The 21892-nt window shown below is 45.5% G+C and overlaps 1 long non-coding RNA gene and 1 other non-coding gene across 6 annotated transcripts in view; one reads left to right on the forward strand and one right to left on the reverse strand.

Moving 5' to 3' along the window:
- Positions 1-10910: 10910 nt before the first annotated feature.
- LOC8027574 lies at positions 10911-14407 on the reverse strand. The gene is made up of 4 exons (XR_005717053.3): positions 13897-14407; positions 13213-13231; positions 11487-13145; positions 10911-11433 (listed from the first exon to the last, which is right to left on the reverse strand). It is a non-coding gene; the product is annotated as an uncharacterized LOC8027574 (transcript).
- Positions 14408-14453: 46 nt separating this feature from the next.
- The window catches only part of LOC115322982, a 31411-nt gene continuing 23972 nt past the window's right edge, over positions 14454-21892 (forward strand). The window contains exons 1-5 of one of the 5 annotated variants that reach the window (XR_005717051.3): positions 14454-14543; positions 15808-15891; positions 16324-16450; positions 18001-18037; positions 19626-19697. This is a non-coding gene — a long non-coding RNA (uncharacterized LOC115322982). Of the gene's footprint in view, positions 14544-14713; positions 14777-15807; positions 15892-16323; positions 16451-18000; positions 18038-19625; positions 19698-20664; positions 20729-21892 lie in introns of those variants that run through there. The other 4 variants (XR_003919109.4, XR_005717049.3, XR_005717050.3 and 1 more) reach the window with 4 other exon arrangements.

Here is a 21892-nt window from a genome sequence, read left to right on the forward strand (position 1 = left end):
GCCGAGGCAACGGCGGTAGCGAGGTCAACGAGCCGTGGGAGAAAACCAGTGGCAGGTGGTGTGTGACGTCAAATCTGACGAGCACCGACGTCAAAGAAAAGTGGAGGACAGCGGCATTTTTGACCAAGGAATTTATGACTGGGCACTTAAAAACACACAAAAAAAAATTAATATTTTTTTTTAAGTTCTAGGAAGTAAAGTAACGTAACGTAATTTCGTTACACGTTACTCAAAATAAGTAACGTAAGTACGTTACCCGTTACTTCTTCGGAAAAGTAACGAGTACGTTACTACGTTACCAAAAAAAGTAACGCGTTACCGGTAACGCCGTTACTTGTAACGCGTTACCGCCAACACTGCTTCAGATACAGTAACAGCTGCCTTTAATAGCAGAGTTGCGCACATTGAAAAGCTTTTACAAGGTATGAGCTCTTCAGCATGCAAATTAGATTACCTAGATAGGTCTATATGTTTGCTTCAGTCAAATGCAGCGCAACAGTGTGAAAAGCTCGTTGATCTCGAAGACCGCAGTCTTCGCTCCAATCTAGTGGTGTACGGCCTACCGGAGATGAAAAGTGCTGCTCAATTGGTAGAATTCAGTGTCGGCCGAAAGAGAGCAAACCGTCGTGCTATTTTGTACTTCAAAGATTACAACGAAAAACATACTATACTCAAGAATGCAAAGAAATGTGAAGGCACTCGAATTTTTTATAGAAAACGATTATTCCTGCTGTACACTTCGAAGGCGAAATCTGCTGTGGGAAAGTGCTAAGCCTGATAAAGTGAATGGAAAGCGTGTTTTCATGGTCAACGATAAGTTACGTATTGACGACGACACGTTTTTTTTTAGATGATAGTAGGAACGCACCAGTTAAATTTTCGTCCGCATATCGTTGCCCTGACAGCGCATGATGCCCTCCTTTCTCTTCACGGCAGCAATTTCGCCTTCTGAACATTAACTCAAGAAGTATTTTCAACAAAACTGCGGAACTTGATAGCATTATGCTATGTCACGACCCTCACGTGACAGTTTTACTGTGTTGTTAGATCAGGTACTTGATCATGAAAGCATGTGTCTACGGATCGATTACATGGAAAATCAATAATCTTGTTCGTGGTGTACCCTTCGCCCTCTTCAAACGTAGAATTTTTGTCTAAACTGCATGATCATTTGATCGAGTACTCTAAAGCTGCATAATACATGTCGGTGAGTTTAATTTACCGAGCATAGACTGGCATAAAGTGTCATTCATTTCACCATGTGACCAAATCGTCTTCGACATTATGTTTGCTTGCGATCTTAATCAAGCCGTTCTAGTATTCCCACGCGAGTGCAGGGAACTTCATCCTCTATTCTGGACATTGTCTTTCATAATAAATAAATTTCTGATGTGCATGTAACAGTTGAAGACGGGTTGTCCGATCATAAACAACTTATCCTTTTCACATGCCATCTTGACAGATCGGATGCGCCTGCTTTCCAAAAACGGAAAACTGACTTTTCGAGGGCTAATGATGAATCTGTTCTTGATTACCTTGAGTTATCTCTTGATTCATTTTCTGCGAATGATGTTGATAGTTTGTGGAAAAATTTAAAACTATTTATAATTTTTGTCCTTCAACATTTTATCCCAAACAGAAAAAAAAACCGTACAGCGTAAGAATCCCTGGATCACCCGCGATCATCTACGGAAAATGATACGTAAGGGAAAGCGTTGATCTAATAGTTCCACTATTCGAAATTTAAAGCAAATACTTGCCGCGAAAATTCGCGCAAGTAAAGAATTTTATTATTCCTAACACGCTTACACGGTTCCTACCCAACAAACTTTTGACACCTTCTCACTACAAATGGACGGAAAATCGTCGACTCCGTTAAAATTGGTGAAACCGTGACTCACGACAAGCAGAAAATAGCCACTGAATTTAATCTGTTCTTTCAATCTGTGTTTTCACATCCCAGCCCGCGACAAACTTCCTTGGATTAAACAACCGAGATTAGTCCAGGGTTCATAACATTTGAAGACATTTGTTCCATGTTGCTTAATTTGAAGCCGAAATCATCATGTGGCCCTGATAACATTCCCAACGCCCTCGTTCGTCATTCACTGAATCCCTTGCTAGGTTTCTTGTTGTCATTTTTCGTTCCTCATTTTCATGTGGTGTTGTTCCCTCAGATTGGCGTATTGCACGGGTTTTTGCCTGGCTGATCTCAGATAAGATCGACCAAAGGGTGGCTGGTCGGCATGTTTAAATCAACTGTTGTTTTTATATCAGGTATAAACGAATCCAAACTTGTTTTGACCAGAAAAAAAATTTGGGGGCAGGAAAAATCGTAAGGCATGAAGAGTTGGACAGTTGCATTACCGCGCACAGATGAAGGGGGCACGTTTAAAAGTGAGTAACTAAAACGATAAAATTAGAAGAATTTTAATACTTTTTAGAAACAAATTATGGGTACAGGTTGCTTGTAATATATAGTAATTATATTTATTTAAATTCTGTTTATTTTTCTAAAAATTGGCAAACCCGTCTGCTCGAACGACAAATGGCAAAATTTGGAGGCCTGTATCTCATGAAATAATTTAATTACCACCATGTACTTTTCAGGTAGTACTCTACTTATATATGGATATTATCTAAAATATATATTAGGTATCTGAGTGATACGATAGGCAGGATATATTTAGGCGAACATAGGGAAAAAAAGCAAACAACAATAAAATTTCGATGCGAATAAAAAAAAACTTCGATTTTTTTTTTATTTTGATACCCTGACATATTCTATTTTGGCATTCAATTCTATTAAAATATGCTGCATTATTTGATTGAGAAAGAAGACAGAACTCCCCAAAGTCGGGTCCTTTTTCAAAGCCTACACTTAGCAGTGCCCCATACGAGAATTGACTCTGAGTTCCAGTTTCAAGAAACTAAGACACATCTTTTATATATTTTTATTCAGATGAGGCCATTGATAACTAAAGGAATCGTTCACACAGTAAAAGTGAGGAGAAACTATATAAAGCATTTTACATATGTTACATACAGCGTAGAAAGAGGTATCATATTAGAGACTAGTGATTCGGAAAAAGGATGATGCAGTGTGAAGTTTTACTTTGCAGTATATTTTATATTTAGTATAAAATATATAACTTTACTTCCACACACAAAAATAAAGATAGAATGCTTAAATTATTTAGGTTAGCCGTGTATTTCCGAGGACAAACCATTCAATGTCAGGGGTGCCACCACGCCGGACTGTAGCAGCTTTCATTAGGGATGTCGCGAACCAGCCTAGGTTCGATTTCGAAAGGCTTCGATACTTTCGAAGCGAACTGAGGTTCGAATTCGAAAAATTTCGATATTTTCGTACCGACCGAGGTTCGAATTCGAAAAATTCGCAATTTTCGATCACAGTGGAGTTTCGAATTCGGAAAGTTCGAAGGTTTCACGGTTTCTAAAATTTCGGGTTCGAATATTTCGAATATTTTTTTTTACTTGTGTTTCGATAAATTCGAAGTTTTCGAACTTTCCGAACTTGAAAATCGAGATAATCGAAAATTTCGAATTTGCTCAGATCTGAAATTCGAAGATTTCGAAATTCTTTGGATATAAAATTCGAAAAATTCGAATGCTTTGAATTTGTATGAACATAAAGTTAGAAAAATTCGAATATTTCGAACTTTTTTCCACATGAAGTTCGAAAAGGTCGAAGGTTTCGATTCTCTTTTAACGCTAAATTTAAAAAAAAAATTCGAAGGTTTTGAATTTCTTTTAGGTCCAAGTTTTCAAAGTTTGAAGTCCGGTTTTCATGTTCCTCCACAGTTTCAGTTTCAAATAATGTTTACACGACTCACCGTTTTTCACGAAATCAGGTATTGAAAAGATAGGGTGTAATATGAATCCGCGAAGTTGGGTCAGGCAATTAAATGAGACGACGAGTGTCCCGGATGTGGTGGAATATTTGCTAGTGCAAATGCAGAGTGACGTGTGACCATAGATCAGTAATTTTGACCGCCAGCCCATGCGGGGGGGGGGGGGGGGGAGGGAGGGAGGGAGGGGAGGGGGGGGGGGGGTCTTTAGCGTGCATCACACAGTAGTGATCACACAAACGTGCTGTTTTACGATACTCATCCAGTTCGAAGCGTCCAGGGGCGGGCATGAGGTTGAAGCTCAAAAAACCTTGAAGCGACCTGGCAAACTACCTCCCTACCCCTTGCACGCTGGTAGTAGTCCAATCGAACGCCGCCCGAGTGACGCTGACATATAGTAAATTAAGTTTGTAATTGTCCTGGAGGTTTATTTTCTGGGACGGAGGAATTGCCTCGCAAAAAAGCACAGAAGCCGACACAACTCGAGGTCGAGGAGCGTTCTACAAGTGGCGTCGGAAGAAGAAAAACGGGAAGGGGGGGGGGGGGGGGGGGGGGGGGGGGCGTGGCTGCAGCCCCCCTTTACCCCTTCCAGATATTTCGGACTGTTAAAGAAAACAATACGGGGAAAGAGGGCGTGGTCGAGGTTATTTTAGTCTGAAATTATTTATGCATATGTTTAGCTGCTGTCGCTCTTCACTGCATAAAAGATCGAGTAGATGGTCATTCTCGAAAACTCGTTGTCAGAAGGCACTACTTGTCACATGCTTAGTGGTTCGGAAGTTCACAGCTATGTCTTTTCGACCTGAATAACTGTGCCATTGATAAAAAGAAATTAAAAAATAAACATAACAATAAATGCGGGGATAAAAAGCTGAAGAAAAAAAAAAAACTATCAAGAATTCGCCGTAAGTGTTGTATTCTTGCATATTCAGAAGCTCAGAACTTCGAAACACGTTTCTCCTACCAAAATGTGTGCAGGCTAAAAGAAACACGTCCCAAGAACGTGAAGCGAAAAAAACAAATGTTTATTTTTTAATGACGTGCTGAACTTGAACAATATTAGATATCTTCTCCCATGAGTTAATTTAATCCTGAACGTGAAAAAACAATAGATACATTATTTTGTATTCTGCAGATGGCAATGATATGTACTGTCTGTAGTGTTAATTTGAATGCGACACCTCAAACAACTTAGACGAAAAAAATACCAAGTTTAGGGCATAACTACCCATAGATATATGTTTGGACATTTCTTCGAAACTTATCTTAAATAACAATAATCACATCTTAAGACGACTCTTACCTAGGCTATACATAGATCATTCTTAAAAAAGTTTAACATCTCTACTATATATAGCTTCGGCTATAGCGCGCTTCAAATATGGCACAAACGACAATCGTCGAAAAACTGTCGTCCTTCCTCGCCCCTTGGGGAATTTATTTCTTTAAAACTAAGCCCGCCAGAACATTGAAATAAACGGCATTGTCTTTCGTAAGGAACGCAGCACCGCATGTGAAAATTCGAGAAAAAAAAAGAATTACGAATGTACCTCACTACTTGAATTCAAATGAAACCGTCCGTCGGTCTTTCGAAGTTCGACGACCGTCGAACTTTTACCCTAAATGTTAGAAGATCGTCGAACTTTTGACATGTCAGGATTCGAAAATTTGAAACTTTTCGAATTCTCTTGATAAATAAGTTCGAAAATTATCGAATTCCTTAGCGTAGGAAATTCGAAAGTTCGAAAGGCTTCGAATTTTTTAATGCAAGAAGTTCGAAAGTTCAAAAATAATCGAATTTTTTGGTATATCAAGGTCTAAAGTTCGACAAGCATCGAATTTTGCAGCGTAATAAGTTCGAAAGTTCGAAAAGGATCGAATTTCTTAGCGTCATAAGTTCGACAGTTCGAAAAGCGTCGAACTTCTTAGTTTAACAAAATCGAAAATTCGACTTCCGTCGAATTTTACAATATATAGAAAGGTCGAAAATTCGACATCTTTCGAAACTTTCGAACCGCTTGATTCAATAGTCGAAACTTCGATATCGAAAAAGTTCGCGGCATCCCTAGCTTTGATACTCTCGGTGTACGAATGGATCGTGGCAAGCCATGATATTTTATCCTGTGCGTGGATAAAGTTTCGTGATTCTCATATGGTGATCAGATAAAGATTATAAGCAATTACCAAGTAAAACTGTAGGTTTAATGCCCCGCGAAGAAAACTGATAAATACGATGTGCCTGCATTAAAAATGAGCAGTCCTTGGAGAATCAAATTCAACACTTTACGCTAAGGCTTTCCTCGCTGTACCCATTTAATAAAGTTTCTTCTAACTGGATCCAACTGTCCGTGCTACATACATGTCACGGGTCTCTTCTGTCGATGACTTGCACAGCCGCCATGCGTGCCAACACTGAATGCCATAAAAGGCACGCACCGTCAGCCACTTTTTTTTTTCTTTTTTTTTTTTTTGACAATGCCGAACAACTTTATTTTCGTTTAGACACACCAGAACCTCTAAACTCGCCAAACACAAAGGTGAGGCCGAAGTTGACGGAGCGCACTGATTGGCCTATCACGACGATGACTGGGCGCTTTTTTCGACGACGTCCAATCGGCGCGCTCCGCAAACTTTTGGCTCAAACTTCGTGTTTGACGAGTTTAGGGCCCCAGATGGGCGCCTTTCAGTTTCTCGGATAGAACGCTCACCATTGTCCTGGCCGTCTGAATTGCGTTTATTTAACGTTCTCTCGGGTTGTTCAGCATGGCCTGGTGCTTCACGAGTCCGCAAAATCTGTCGCATGCATTTTTCCATGTCCAGATGCAGAAAATAACCACTTGGCTTGTGGGCAATTGTTCTTTGCAAACTGGTGAAGCTGGTAGCGAATCTTAAAATGACTGGCGGCCCCGTCACTTACGTACGTCATGTGCGGGTATACCGCAATGTTGTTAATTACATGACTGAATTCTTAGATAAGTATGACATAATCTCGCCTTTTCAGCGTGGCTTCCCTAAAGGCCTTTCCACTGCCACAGAACTTATTTCTACTGTTCATTCTTTCGCTTCAATAGTCGATAAATTCGGCCAAATTGACGTAATCTTTCTCAACTTGAGCAAAGCATTTGATAGGGTCTCCATACCGGTCTCCTATTCAAACTTAACTAAATTGGCTTTCCCAGTACGGTTGTAAAATGAATTTCCTCTTATCAAGAAATGCGCAAACAATTTGCGATGTAGGCGGTCATCATTCAGATCCCCTTTCTGCAAATTCTGGTGTCCCGCAAGGAAGTGTCCTTGGTCCGCTACTTTTCTCATTTTATATAATGATTTAACCTCACGCATCGACGAGAGTGTGAGTATTCGTTCATTTGTTGATGACTGCTTATTGTTCAAGGCGATTAACTCTATTAGCGACCAGGCTGTGCAGAATGAGAATCTAAATGCAATTTCTAACTTGTGCGATCTCTGGGAAATGAAACTTGATCAAGACAAATCTGTGTTTATGTGTATCACCAACAAAAAGGGCCCCCATGTGTTTGATTATAATGTTGGCAATACAATCATTTCTCAAACGGACAGTTTTAAGCCCCTTGTCGTTATGATTACTAACAACCTCTATTGGTCCTCACACATTCAACAAATATGTGCACCTGCACGTCGTAAATTAGGCCTAGTGAGGCGCAAGCTTAAATACGTACCCTCTCATGTCAAACTTCTGGCCTATAATAAGGTCTCGGTTGGAGTACGCATGCCAGAGCTTAAAGTCTCTCTTCAGTCTGAGGTGGGGGGGGGGGGGGGTCTCTCCTAGCTCGAGCACAGGTAGAGAGGCCCCCGTAAAAAGGAGGGGAGGGGGGGGGGGAGGGGGGGGCTCTATATATGTTCCTTGGGTAACATTAAACCGACACTTCTACAGCATATTTCTACAGCTATGCATTCTTTCGATTTATCCAGGACTTGTCATCTCTGTTCCCAAAGCACGGGACTAAGACAAAGGGACCTTAGGTATAAGGGGGGTCTCAGACCCCCCGCCAAAATTGGAGGGGGGGTCCCGGATCCCCTGAGACCTCCCAGACTTTACCCTCTAAAAAAAACCCGTGCGTCTACTTTCCCGCACAGCACTCGTAGAGCCAATCACCGCAACTTACGGAGGCATCTCAGCCAATTACGATGCGGAAACATGTGTTTAGACCAAAAGACGCAGTCTGAGTTGTGACATTAAGCAATGCAAAACGTCACGCTTGCACTGCTTAATGTCACAACTCAGACTGCGTTTTTTGGTCTAAACATATGTTTGCGCATCGTCATTGGCTGAGATGCCTCCGTAAGTTGCGGTGATTGGCTCTACGAGTGCTGTGCGGGAAAGTAGACTCACGGGCTTTTTTTAGAGTGTAAGCGCTGATTTTTGCACTGTATGGGATCCTTTCACGAAGAAAGACATTAACAGGCTTGAGCAGGTCCAGAGACTAGCAGTTTGTTTTATATATAATCATTATCGCCGGCATGACTCTCCTACGGAATTAATTAGAACTAACAACATCATTCCTCTACACTCTAAAAAAAGCCCGTGCGTTTACTTTCCCGCACAACACTCGGAGAGCCAATCAGCGCAACTTACGGAGGCAGCTGAGCGAATGACGATGCCGAAACATATGTTTAGACCAAAAAAACGTAGTCTGCGTTGTGACATTAAGCAATGCAAAACGTCATGCTTGCATTGCTTAATGTCACAACTCAGACTGCGTTTTTTGGTCTAAACACATGTTATTTTTCCCCAGAAGTGTACAACAGATTCAACTCCTTGCCTCCCCATATTTTTTTTACTTCGGACAATGTTCTACGATGAATTGAACACCTTTTTGAAGTGTAATTCGTGTTTCATGTGTTTTTAATCACCCCTCCTTTTCTTGTGATGTAAAATGCTGGGTATCACGTGAAAAAAGCCGCATCTACTTCTGCTTGGGCCGGATCACAGTCCTGCAGCATCTTGTAAATAAAATAAATTTAAAAAAATATATATAGGGTGTTTTTTTTTTTTTTTATTCTTTAAAGATTTGTTTAAAAAAAACCATAAAAACTACACTGATGCGGTTTGTGCGAGTGAGTTACACGGCCAGGGGGACATTATATGGGTGGCTAATCTTTGCGATAAGTCGGCTAATTAATACAAATGTGTTAATTAACTTTTTAATTTGTGAAAATAGACGTCATCAAAAACCATGAATCAACTCTTTCTAGAGCCACTTGAAGCTCGTGGGAAACTCGGGGGCGCGCCAAAGTTACCACTCGTGAAGCAGGCGCAAAGCCAGCAGTGGCGGAACACGGATAATTAGATTATCGCGTTCCCAACACTCCTACACTCTAAACAAATGTATGTAAGTCTACTTTCACGCACAACACTCGGAGAGCCAATCACCGCAACTTACGGAGGTAGCTCAGCGAATAACGATGCGGAAACATATGTTTAGACCAAAAAACGCAGTCTGAGTTGCGACATTAAGCAATGCAAAACGTCACGCTTGCATTTTTGATCTAAACATGTTTCCGCATCGTCATTGGCTGAACTGCCTCCGTAAGTTGCGGCGACTGGCTCTCCGAGTGTTGTGCGTGAAAGTAGACGCACAGACTTTTTTTAGAATGTAGCCTTTCACTAAAAATAATAATAAAGACCAATAGCGTGCTTTAGAATAGAGGACGTGAAAAAATAAGAAATTAAGTCGTCACCATGCGCCGATCCGAAACGATCTTTAGCCGCAGTGATGACGACGCTATTTCTTTGCGTACGCTATTCCAAAACGTATCACCACTGTTCCTCGGCGATGCCTTTTTTCAGTGGGGGCAGTGTTTTTAAGATGTACTTTTACGAAATTCTTCGAAGGATGAATGTGAAAACTGCGTGGCATCCTCCCGCCCGTACAAATATTCCTCGCAAATTTCTTACGAATGAAACGAGCGGTTAAAAAGTCGGTCTTCCGAAGCGGAAAAAGATAAAACGGGCGTTCAACCACTCTAAAACAGTTGATCCAAACCGGCCTGCCTGGATCACCTCAAGAATTTTAACGATTACTAACCCTTTCTGAATATTTTTAGCAAATGTTAATGTTATGCGTCGTCTAAAAAAAAAAAAAAAAAGTGTATTCCTTTTTGCCAAAGAAATGCAGCATGCATTCCCCGTTCTGCCCGGCTGATTTCGCACGACGCAGGGACCAGATGTGCCACACCCGACTTCGCGGCCAGTCCGATGTGAAGAATACGCACGCCCATCACGACGGACAAAAAAGTACACTCCACGACACTGTTTGTGCGAACATATCGGCGCTTTTCACTCCACTTCGGCACGGTATTGGCAACAATCAACCATTACCATTTAGGAGGCCTTAATTGAGCATTCTCAAATGCACTATAGTCCGTTGCAACTCAAGAAGGTAGGGCGAGGGAAAGGAAGGCCGGGGAGGAGGAAGCAGACGAAACGCTAAAAAGAGGTTTCCCCATCTCTCCTCCAGTGTTCCGTCATGCTTCCTCCTCCCCAGCCTTCCTTTCTCTCGCCCTACCTTTTTGAGTTCTGGCAACAGCAATAACCGGCGACCGCTCGTTCGCACATGTACAGCAACACACACACACACACACAAAAAAAATCGTTTTCTTCATTGCAAGAACAAAGTATGCATTGTCGAATGCCCATTCTCCACCCCAATGTAGCGCTACCGGTCCAAACCAGATGTTAAAGTTCCAGAACAGTTGTCTCAATCGAGTCACGATATTTTGAAAATTTCAATGGGAAAAATGGGGCCTGTATTTATTAACTTTGTCGGCCGCCTTTTTTCCACAGAAATTTCAGCAAATCGCCATTCTAACAAGATGACGGATAGTACTGAAACTGGAGTCTGGCTTGGACCGCTAGCGCTATATTCGGGTGGACAATGAATGTCCTTCCGCCAGTGCAGTTCATTTTTGTGCTTAAAATATTCCTGTAAACTCATCTGTCGGGACACACAACTTCGCGTCGTGTTTTGACTGGAGAAGTAAAAAGGCAGAGCCGACTTGATGAAGAACATGCAGTTTATTTGGCTCGCTCTCCAGCTTGCTGCAGGCAGGTGACACTCATCAAAGAGGGCACCCCGACTCTGTTTGGAAGATGCGGTTTATTGGCTCGCTCTGGGTGCAGCCACACTCAGCAAGACAGCGCCCAGAGGAAACGACGGGCGTCGCCGAGGCGATGGCCCTCATTCAAGCAGTGACCGAAGTTCGAAGGTTCTTGCGGCCCTCGGTCAAGCAGTAGCTGAAGTCCGAAGGTTCTTGCGGTCTTCTTCCTGGTGACAGGCTCGAGACCGGAGTCCAGCGATGAGCACACACTTGCACAACACACGTGTTTAATGTCTATGACGTCCCACCCCTTTCCCTAGCAACCAGTGACGTGTCTCGAGGTGCCTCCGATGGTCTTCGATCTTCGATGGTCTTCGATCGTGGCAGCAGCAAAACTTGGATCGCTGCGCGTCGGCGGCTTCTGTCCAGCGCCGTGGAAGCAGCGAACACATCACTGTCAGCTCGTTCCACCAGGATCCGCCTGCCGAGAGGGAGAAAGTGGCACAGAGCGCGTGGGAGCCGCCGCCTTCTCACCTTGCGGGGCGGCCTGTCCAGCACGTCCGGTAGTCCAGCGGGCTCAGCAGTCCGGAGTCTTCTGGCGTCTTCGGGCAGTCGACGCGGGGGGCCCCTCGGGAAGCGCCCTGTAGCGCCCGTGGGCGGCGCCCGCCAATGCTTGGCGGCCGACGCGGCGGAACCCCGTTTTTGGGCGTCCACGAACGCCGAAGCGAGCCCGCAACCCGGCGGCCCAAGACGGGCCCTACGCTCGGTTTGGAATAGACGCAGGCCAGCTCGAACCGGCCCCGGCGCCAGCGTGCCGGCCCCAGGCGGCGCTCTCGGGTCGGCCGAGGGAACGAGCCACGCGGGAGGCTTGTGCGAGCCAGCCAGCGCCCGGCGCACTGATAGAGAGGGGGACCGCGAGAACACTGCACTGCACCGCATTGGCACGCACCACACCACACACACACACACGATCTTGGCGAGGTCCCTCGGTGGCGGGCGTCCGCCGGGGCGCGCCGCTCCGTTGTATCCACCGGGCACGGAGGGTCGGCCGAGGACGCCCGCATCGACGTTCCAGCGACGACCTGCGAGGGGCCTGCCGGGCGCTGGCTGAACCGCACAACCCCCCCGCGAGCGCGAAGCCCCGCCGGGTCCCGGCAGCAGCCCGAGGGCACCGACCGCCGCGGAGGGACCCTAAGGGGGCAGAGACTGGCCTGGCCGGACATTAAGGGGCGGCCACCGAGGGCCCCCGTCGCAGCCAGATCAAACACCGGGCGCGGGACGCCCAACAGGCGGACGCCTTTCTTAGTGCCAATCGCGTCCACTGCGCCGCTCGCCGGCCACCTCGGCCACGCGCGAACGCGCAGCCTAAGGCCCCGACGGCCGTCACAGCGGACGAGCCGCGACCGGCCACGCACGTGCGGGCTGCGCGCCCAGAGGCGCCAACAGCCAGGGACCCGGACAACCCTGCTCCTCAAAGACTCGGGGTTGGTCCACAGACGCTCGGCGCCAAGGCGCACGACGTCTCCACGGTGCGGGACGGAGGGCGTCTGACCTCAAAACCCCCGCCCCCGACCGCGAGCCGACCGCGGCCGAAGCGCCGGGCCACTCTGGCGCCCCGATGGAAGAGCCCGGATGCCCAAGTGGGTCCGCTCGACGGTCCACGCGCGCTCTGGGGTCAAGGGACCGGCGGACGGCAGTCTGAGTCGGAGGGCGTCTGACCTCAAAAACCTCCGACTCGAGACTGATTCCAGCAGCCGCCGAACCCCGGGGCCCGCCTGGACCCACTACACCCCCCACCCCGGCCCGGGCCCAGCTCGGGGCTTAAGTGGACCGCCGTTCGCAGCCGAGGTCCCAGGGCGTCTGACCTCAAAAACCTGGGGCCCCAGACCGGACCAACGACCCGCCGAACCCCCGGGCGGGTCCCGGACGTCCCCCAGAGCCGTCTTCCGAGAGGCGGGGGCCTTCCACGCGTGCTCGGGCACTAGGCGACCGAAAGGTCCAACCCGGGTCGAAGGGCGTCTGACCTGAGAAACCTCCGACCCGATGCCCAACCACCGGCCGCCGAGCGCCCGGGCACGCCTGGTACAGCCGCCCGTGGAAGTTCACGGCCCCCAATGGGGGACACGTCGTTGCCGTTCCTCTCCTGGGGCCCGGTGGCCCCCCGCTTTCGGCGCCATTCCTCCCGGTGGTCCACTGCAGGGGTCAGACGTTGTCACAGCCGCCGCTCGCCACAGCACCCACCATGGCGCCCGCTACTCACCAGGACGCCTCGCGGTCTTCTGCAGAGGAAAACAGGCGCCAGCTCAGCCATCGGCGCCAAACCGAACAGGGCCCCCTCCCCGTGAGCTAGGAATTCCGGGAACGGCCTGACCTCAGCGCCTCGCTGACGTCACACGAGGCTGTCCGGCCGCCATCTTGTCAGAAACGTTGGCATTCAAAATCGCTAACCTACGAACAGTCCTCTGCAGCGTGATTGCGCGCTGGAAGGCCGCGTCGGTACAGTGAAAACAGCCCGGGAAAGCGGACTGGGGGCCCGCGCTTATCGCAGGCCCGAACAAAGAGCGACCGCCATCTTAAGCCTAATCGCCATTCCGCGCCAGATCTGTGCTCAGGTTGCAGTTTCAAATTCGTAGCCTACAAGGACTGTTTCCCGTTGACTCGGCCCTTAACAGTCCCCCGCGGCTTCTACGTTGAAATGGCGTGACTTGGAGCAAGTGCGAGGTCACCGTATCGACCGAGCCGACCGAACTTCCTTCTAAGCCTTTCCGTACGGCGACATTTCTCGGAGCCCATTTTGCGGCCACGTTGCCAGAAAGGCGACGTGACCGCAAAAGGCAACGTTCCCGCTACTCCGCGATTTAGTACCTTCGTATCGCTTCCCTGATTATTGCTGTCACGCCGGCCGCACACCAGAACTCGAAGCAAAAAAAAAAAAAGCACTTACCGCCATATTGCTTTTGTTGTCGCAGTTGCGTGTTCCATCTAGTTTTCGTTGTTGATGAGCTTCGAGTTTGCTGATGAGACGGAGTTTAGACTGTCCCGCATACTACCGAAGGTGATAGAACCCAATGGATGTTTCTAACGCATATCGTCGGCGTAACTACTGAGCCGCTCACGAAGCGTCCTCCGCAACCGGCAGTCAAGAAACGTCTGGGTAGGAGCGCTAAATCGATGCTAGAAAAGTCCCCGTCACTTAGGGAATATCTGGAATGTCCCTGGAAACCCAGGGCAGTTGAAACGAACGCCGTCATGAAGCGGAAAGATAGCAAAACTGTCCAAATTCTCATTCAAGATGCCTCTAGCGTGTTTTTAGGGTGTCTGGAGGCTTAAAACCTTCCCTCGTGTCCAGATGAAGCACGCGCGATACGAGCTGGCAGTGTATTTCTCTCCGATGCCGGCAAGTACCTAAGACCCTAGTTGCTCCCGGATGTCCCTAAATATGGGGACTGGCATCTTTTCAGTGAAAACAATTTGCGTTGTTTTTTTGTGTAAATCAAGGAGTATTTATAATTTGATCGCCCGACGTAATCGCCTCGTGGTTGCACGGTTGAACTACATACATCGTCACAGAAGCGCACAGAAAGGCACAAGGTGGGAGGCACCAAACCTGTACGGATGCAGTCGTATACTGTGATCCGTTGGCTGCTTTTCGGGCTCTAGTTGCTCGAGTCGTGTAGGGCCTTGATCCTTTGCGAGGGCATCGAGATCAAAGACACGCCGAGAATGTGGTTGGCTACGTCCAACGTGAGACCCAGTTCAACGAATGAGACCATGGGACTCTGCACGCCTTTTTGCGGCTTCGTACTTTGTTTCGGCATTGTGAGGTTAGAAATGGCCGCGTTGAAAGGAATGTTCCTTCCGAGGTGGCTGTCAAAGTGCACACTAATATTTTCATGTTCAAACATGCGTATGTAGACGGAATTATGGTGTGACAACGCTCGTTCCCTTACGGGGCTGATTGCGCTACTAGCAGCTAGATGCCTTTCCCGTGGCCATGAAACCGGTTCGCTTCCTCGCCGTTGGGCCAACGGGGTTTGCGGCATCTCGAGGCGGGCCCCACGGGTGGAGGGCAGGGCTAATACTAAAAACTTTTTATTTCGACGTACTCTGCCACGAGGCAGTTTTCGGGACTTCGCAATGTTTGTAGATTGTCGAGGCATTCTCTGGTAACACTACCTTACACGGTATCTGCGGCGCAGCACGTGGGCCGGGATCAATCGTACTACCGGGTGTTGAGGCGTATTTCTCACTACAAAAAATAAACTACGCATTGCCGAACGCCAAGTGGCGGCCCAAATGTAGCGCTAGAACGGTGTGGGCCAGATACCAGAATTTCAGAACTTGCTGTTAGCCGGTTCAAAAGTTTTAAGCGATTTTCGAAAATTTTCAACGAGAAAATGGCGCCAAAAGCCCGCGAATGTTTGGATGTAGGTGAATGACGTCCACTGCAGAGAACGGGCCCCATTTCCTCGTGAAAATTTCCGAAAATCGCGCATAACTTTTGAACCAGAAAACGATCATTCGTAAACTTGGGCGTATTGTCCCAACATCTGGGCTGGGACTGAGCGTTCGGCTTCGTGTACTTTATTTTAACGGTAAAAAAAACACTTTTTTTTTTTAGTTTTTTTTTTTTTTAGAGACATTTGGTACGTTATTAAAGCAAATGTAGCGCGCTGTTGCCTAATATATATTTGGGTTCGAGAGTAGGTGGCGGTTTCCCTTTTCGCGGGAATTTCAATCCACGATGGAGACAAATGCAAGTTTTGGGGGAGCTCACCAGGAACCAAAATGGAAAATGGCCCATTCAGCAGGTGAAATTAAATACATGCTCTTCTCCTTTCCTGTCTCTTGAAAGGTGTCCCTGTGCTTCTGAAGTGGAATATGGACAGCATGAGTCGTCATTTGGCTCTGGTGCCAGTGGAGAAGCGCATTCGAACTGGTCAGTGCAGTACAGCCACTTACCTGCAGGTTTTTGGCAAGGACAGTAACAGCTGATTCAGCCCCGCCCAGAAAAACCGGTGGTTTATTTTGGACAGGGTTAGAACTGCAGTCATTCAATTGGGGAGCATAATCGGGGAGAATTTATGTCCCAACCCTTGTCTGCAGAGTAATAATGCTTTGTAATTTGATCCAGTGTTTGCCCAGTCTGACTGTCAAACAATGTTTATTGATTGAAAATATGTTTTTAATTCTGACATACTTAGTACCGTAGGTGCTGGTTCATGAGCCTCTAGCAAAAGGGATGGAGTATGAGAGATACGAGAATGAAGAGGAATGCACTAAATGCTGTCCTGGAGGCCTACTTCATACACAAAATAAAGACAACCTTGCAGTGATGTGGAGTCCCTGTGAAATGAGTTCACTCTTGCAGGCACGCAGGCTTGCCTGTACCCTCTGGGAGATGCGCCCATGCTGCATTACGGTCTGTTTGCAGTGCCGGGGGGTCCTAGTGGAGATGGCCTAGGTTGGCCAGAGGTTGGTCTTCATCGGAAGGCAAGGTACGGCGACTGCAGTACCCAAGCTGAGATTGCTTCTCAGGAAGCGCTCACTTAACATGCGTCGCTACAGCACCTGTTCGCATCCTTGAAGTCTGACCGCTGCTCAGCGGCCTTAACCAGAAGGTATAGGATTTTCGTCCTTAGGGATGCGAAGCTGCAGTGCTGCTCAGTGTTCCTTGAGGGCCAGGGTAGCGGTTTCTTCGTGCTACTATGAGTTTTCAGGCTGGTCGTAAGACGTTGACATCGCATTGCTGGGTTTGGGGATGTTCCATAAAGCCACCCAGCCATGTCATGTCAAACCATGTACTATACTCCGTTTCAGCATAACTTGGCCAACGATAAAAGCTACAGCCCAAACAAGCCAGTCAGTTTGTCGGAGCGAGACACGACAATTGTCGTCAGAATGCACTAGTCTCTTACCGCTCATTCACACTGGAAGCGGATCCGCGTTCGCAAAGCGGTTGCGAACGCGGTTGTATAAAGATCCAGTACAATTGCACGCGCACTTGATGACATCGAGTGCGCGTGCAATTGCACTGGATCTTTATACAACCGCGTTCGCAACCGCTTTGCAAACGCGGATCCGCTTCCAGTGTGAATGAACGGTTACAGAGCTGTTATGTACTCTTTTGCTCTTATTGGTTCACAGGAGTCATAGCTTTTGCTCTTCATCCATTTATGCTGAAATGAAGTATACTAAGAATGCTTTATATGGGTATGCACTGAAGCTTGGCATCCTTGAAGACGAAGATCCCATGCCTTCTGTTTAAGGCTGCTGGGAATTCTTTATATGTATAATTAAATACTCCTCTGTGTTATGGCACAATACACCAAACATATTTGTGAATGCCAGTGAGCAAAGTATTAGCTAAAGTTGTCAAACACCGATATATCTAAGGCAGCATGCAGACGAGTACAGTGCCACTACATTCTGACTTGGCCCTACCATACAAAGAATGCTTTAGCCTGCGACAATAATATGGGTCCAGATACTAGAGATAATAGAGGTGGTAACAAAAAGTCTAGAAGCATTGCTGTGCAACCCAAAGCAGGGAAAAGGAAAATACTGTTACAGTGATGCCACTCTCATGTGCAAGCTCTACCTTGCCCTAGTTCTCGTGTCGGGAAGAGGCATTGGTACCTCTTTTGTCATTTCAGCTGAGATTGTCCAAGACTACATTTGTTTCTAAATCCAGTTTTCGCTTGCCGAGACATGTCCAGGTATGTGGCATGCTCTATGGACCATATTTATAATTAGGACAGTAAAATTGGTAATGCATTAAATTTCTTACCCACTCAATTGATCAAAAGTGTGATCTTGAAAATGTTGCAAGCAATATCTGCGCCGCTGCCAAACTCGGCATTGAGCATTTAATCAGTGGCGAGATCTCTTCTCTAGGTTGCCATTATTTCAGTGCACACATCCATGAACATCTTGTACTCCTGTACCAAAAATAATAAAAACAAAACTTGGCTGTTTCTTTTTAACCTTCCTGCTGGGAAACATTCCTGATAAATGGCATTGTGTACCATTTTTCATGTTGCCCAAGATGAATCGGGAGCAAGAGTAGCATGCCTCCTTTCTTGGTAAGCCTGCTGTTTCATATTTCAATTGATTATATATTTTGAGGTAAACAATACATATTGAACTTTTCAATTACTTTTAGAGTAGTTAGCAGCTGGGAACTTGATGTCAGCAAAAAGGTGCATTGTAAACAACCTTTGTGAAAACCTAATTTTCCCGACTTCAAAAATATTGTGAAAACTTTATAAAAAAAATTTACCACTCAAAATCTCAAAATTTTGTGCCTGTGAAATATTTTTTAAGCCCACACTATGCAAAATTCACAAAATATTGAATCCACAAAAATAAAGTTGTTTACAGTATAGGTATTTCTTCAGCCCTCTCCTACTTTTGCCATAATTGGCTTGCAGCACTCGAATGTATGTAGAAAAAACTACAGCTGAAATGAAACAGCTGTGCTCCCAATTGTAAGGTATATAATTTCACAAGACACATGCTTCACATTAGACCAAAACTGAATAAAGGTCACAGATTAATAGGTTAAAACTCCTTAAAGGGGGGGGGCCCCCCCCCCCCCCCCCCCTTTAAGGAGTTTTCCGGACTTAGGTCAAACGATTTCCGGACTTAGGTCAAAAATTTGTGGAAGTTGCCCTCTGATACTTTTGAAGTAAAGAACAGAAAAAAAAAAAAAACAAATTGGCATTTCTGGTACCCCTCAACTCACTCCCAGTGTTCAGGGTCACACCTGGTCACACTCCTAGTGACGCAATTCGGGATGCCGTGTAGGTTCCCGTGTGCTCTCACCGAGTACGCTTCCTCTACCTCTCTTTGCTCATATTAGTGGGCGTTATGCTGCAGCTTAGAGCTGAGCGAAGTCATGGAAGCTTCTCACCGTAGTTCCTTCGGCTGCCACTCACGGCTGCAGGTGGGGGAAGAAGCTAGACTTTAGTGTGCGATGTATATGCAGAGGAATCGCGACATCTTTGAATGAAGGAGATATTTTCTCTATCCTCTGGGACACGATAAACAAGGGAAAAATGACAAGATGCAAATTCCTTTAATCTTAAAATTGTTGCACCCCCCTTTAAATCGGTGCCCAGAAATAATTTCATGATGCATCGCCATTTTGTTGACCACGAGTCACACATAAGATTTGCAACATTATATGTTGGATATTTTCACTGAATGTACAAAGATTGTACTGAATGCTGCAAAAGTGGTGTTCTTCGCCAGAGGTTCCAGTTATTTCGTTCTTGCAATCAGCCACTGACTGATTCGACAACTGCTTCAGTTTCTCTTTTTCTTGTAACAGTGAATTCAAGTACTGAAGCTGAAAATAAACATGTGCTGCGTTGATGGTTCAACAGAGGGTGCAAGTAGCACTTGCCCTTTCCCAGTGGCGATGCTCCTCCTAACCCTTTCCTATGCAGCAGGCATAAGAAAGGGTGAGGAAGAGCATTTGCCTCCTATACTTCCCAATAAATGGCCAAACTCTCTCTCTATATACAGCTCTGGGGACACCCAAGGTTTTTTGTGATGTGTCCCAGTTTTAATTAATCCTGTTGGAAGGTAATAACGTTGTCCTGCAAACTTGCACCAAGGACAATTCTTCGTATGTGTTGACTCACTATTTTGGTGGCTATACTGCAGATTCCATGGTGCACGGACCTAGGCTGTCTTTATGAAGCATACATGAAGGGGCTCAACAAGGTCCAAAGCCAGGTAGGTCTATGGTTTCATCGTGAGTCACTAGCAAGTTCCACCAAGATGGTGGCACATATTTCATGATAAGTTTGGTTTGTTAAGGGATATTGCAGCTGAATTTGAACTCAAATGGGAATATTTTACGATTTCAGGTGGCACTGGGATGCTTCCTTTTTACCTTATCGGCCTCCGCCTTTTACGAAAGTCCTTTCTTTCCATGAGAAACTGACAAAAATGTGTTGGTCTTTTGTATAAGTTATCCTTGGACCCTCAACCTGGAAATGGAGAAGCTCAGTCGCTGGAGAGTGGCACTGTTCCAGAATTAAACAGAAATAACAGGATAGGTTCCAATAATAGGACGGCTGTTCCATCCACAATTCAGAATTTTTGTTTGGACGTCATTGTAAAAAGAAAAGTGTGCCGTGGACTCGTCCTTGATGGGGACCTGCATCCCCGAGCTCCTCAGAATGTATTTCATTCACACAAAGTCATATTTTCAAATGAAATATAGTTTTATTAGATAACGTGATGCCCAAAAAAACAGGCAAAAAGCAAAAAAAACCAAAAAAACTCAGCTTTTTTGCCTGTGCTGTTTACGAATTCACATACTAATGTCACAATATATCGGTTTAAAAAAACCTAAAAAAAAACTGTTGTAGTTACATCAGGACTACTGAACAGCCCCACACACTTCTCGGAGAGCACCATACTTTATTTTGTCGTTCACCCACGGAGCAGACGTTGCCACTGCAGAGCTGCCTAAACATATAATAAAATTAACTGTTGGACTGGTTGGCTACACATAACAAAAATTGAAAAGCACAAAGGGCAAGGTCAAGATGTAGATCAAGACAGGAGAAGCGCTTTTTCTGTCTTGTTCTACGTCTTGTCCTTGTCCTTTGCGCTGTTAGATTTTTACTAAATATATAATCAGTTCTATAATGCACAAACATTATACACTCTAAAAAAAAAAATTGTGTGTGATGGACATTCTGTTGCCTCTTTCCACTGCCGATGACACCAGTCAAAGAGAATGGGAATATGGAAAGGTATGCCTTTGCATGACCATGGCCTTCTATAATCTTCTGGCTTGACCATTTTGTCCTTTATAAGAAGTGCAAGGAGCGAAAGTATGCAGGCAAACCTGTTAGAAAATATCAGAATCTAAACCGTGAGACAAGGAGAAATTGTGTTGTCTTGTCTGTTATTTTATTTCTCTTTGTCTCGGGGTTTAGATTGTGTTCTTCTTTATGTTGTGTTTTTGCTTTCTTTATTTCTTTCTTTTGGGGGGGGGGGGGGGGGGGGGCGGGGGGGGGGGAGCACATATAGTAAAAAAGTTGGCGCCGATAAATAAATCCTAGTAAATAAAGCGCATGGGCACAATCAGGGAAGGGATGTTGTGGCTTGGATTTGTCACCATGCAACCGCATGCAAACATTTCCACCACCAATATAAATAAATAAATTAGTCGATGCCAAAGTAACAATCTCAGCCAAGACAACGCAAGCACCAAATGTCGGCATTTGCTTTATTTTACAAGATGCCGCGTGAATTTCTTGGGTTTGAATGATGGAACTTCAGTGAGGGATTCCTTTACCTAATAAGAGCACAGATCACGAGGTATTATTGTACTTGAAACAGACAGTGTTCTATTTAAGAAAAAGTCACCAACAAAATAATAATGTAATCACCATGCCTGCAGTATAAACAATACTTCACGAGCTCCCTATCATTAATTGCTTCTAACAGACATGCAGTAAAAATTAGTCCAAAGTGGAACCTCTCTAAGAACAACTCAATACACTTGTACAATTTTTCTTTATAAGAAAATTGTATGCACAAATTAATATACAATGCGAATATCTTAATTAAAATATTAAAATAGACATAGCATAATCAGCTGTTCCATGTTTAAAATTTATAACTACTGTAAAATACCGCGGAAGTGCTGACTTTGTTCAAGCGCCCACTATTAACATCTCTCAAACTTGGGAGTTCCGCAAATCATATGTTAAGCGCCCGATTTGACCATACAAGTGCCCATGTCTAGATTAATTCAGTTTTCAGCGGAAGTGGGGTGGGCACTTCTCCGGTATTTTATGGCATGTTTTTAGCTGAATAATATTTTGTTAAAACTATTCGTCATACTTCCAAAAAAATTAAATGGAAAAACAATATCAAGCTTCTGGGGTTTCGGTAGTTTTTGTCGACCT

Source organism: Ixodes scapularis, unplaced genomic scaffold (assembly GCF_016920785.2).
Source record: "Ixodes scapularis isolate PalLabHiFi unplaced genomic scaffold, ASM1692078v2 PGA_scaffold9__187_contigs__length_104089568, whole genome shotgun sequence".
NCBI classification, from domain to species: Eukaryota; Metazoa; Arthropoda; class Arachnida; order Ixodida; family Ixodidae; genus Ixodes; species Ixodes scapularis.